The sequence below is a fragment of the Bactrocera latifrons genome, unplaced genomic scaffold, assembly GCF_001853355.1.
Source record: "Bactrocera latifrons isolate USDA-ARS-PBARC rearing strain unplaced genomic scaffold, ASM185335v1 scaffold_1, whole genome shotgun sequence".
NCBI lineage: Eukaryota > Metazoa > Arthropoda > Insecta > Diptera > Tephritidae > Bactrocera > Bactrocera latifrons.
In genome coordinates this window covers 765659-767055 of record NW_017534407.1, presented here as the reverse complement: position 1 = coordinate 767055, position 1397 = coordinate 765659, and positions in this window count along the sequence as shown.

Below are 1397 nucleotides of genomic sequence, written 5' to 3'. Positions count from 1 at the left end.
TAACGAGTGAATCATTAGCTTTTTTTGACAGATCATTCCTGAGTTGTATCAGGCATTTCTTTATCGAAAGACTTACGCCTGGAAAAGGTTTACAAATCATTAAATTGTATTCACTTCTGTAAAAAAAGTGTTTCGCTTGTTTCGCTCAACTTATGGTCAACATAATCGGCCTACTGAGCGTACTATTCGTAACACCATCAACTCTTTTGAGACCCAGCATTCGTTACTGGATAATATTCGACTGAATAGACCACACGAAGACCGTAGAGAGTCGATTAGGCGCGGTTCGCAGCAACTCGGACTGACAAACCTCTGAAATAACTTGGGGCATTTGACGTCGAGATCTTAGATTGAAAGCATACAAGAAAAAAAAAAAACGCTTGTGCAAGCACTAAAGCCGCTCGACCTTCACATGCGACATTGAAGAGTTCCAAGAAGATTTGACGTTGGGTATGTAAACAAGCCAAATTGCCGCACATGGGACGAGTAACTCGAAGAGATAGAAGAGCTGCCAATTTTTCCAACATTTGAAAGAGACAATCTTCAAAAAGTATATGCCAAATAATGTTCTTTCGAATGATAGTAAACATTTCGATTAAATTTGAAGTTTCTGTGATTTTTTCTTTAAAAAATTAGGGAACCTCGAAATGGATCACCCTTACTATTAGCTCTCCAGTCGTTGTGTGTCGAATGGACGAATCCTTCAGTCATCATTTAGGATCAAGTTCAGTTTCTGGATCTGGAGTAGTTTTACCCCTTTTTGCTACCAAACCCAATTGAAATGAAAACCGCCTTTAAATACTCATATATTGTTCGATCTATAGTGCAAAATCAATCGAAAGGATAATTTATTTGAACAAATCTGGATGAAGGCTGCCAAATGGAGCACTATTACCGGTAAATTTTATTTGGTTATCACTATTGATGCTTTTGAAATGTAGCAAAGGGGTTACCCTATCTAGCAAATCCCTTGTGATTTCGTTTAGATTGGTTCAAAGAGAAAATATATTATTCGCTTTAAATAATATCGATATAAGACGCTTTTAGACGATTTATTATATGTCGATATTATTTATTGTTGGCCGAGCAACAATCGCATAATTTTGAGGAGAATTGGTCCACAACCACAGTTTCAACTCATATTATATTACACAATTTAAAGATCCATATTTCGTTATACAACTCAAGCACCAATGAACATATTGGTAAAAATTGTGCAGAAATTGTACCTCTATGCTATCTCAGTACTAAGAGTATTGGATACCATGATGAAATTTTGTACACGTATTTCTTGGCTCCAAAAGAAGGTTAAGTGCGAAGATGGGCAAAATCGGCCCACTGCCACGCCCACAAAATGGCGGAAACCGAAAACCTATAAAGTGTCATAACTAAGCCAT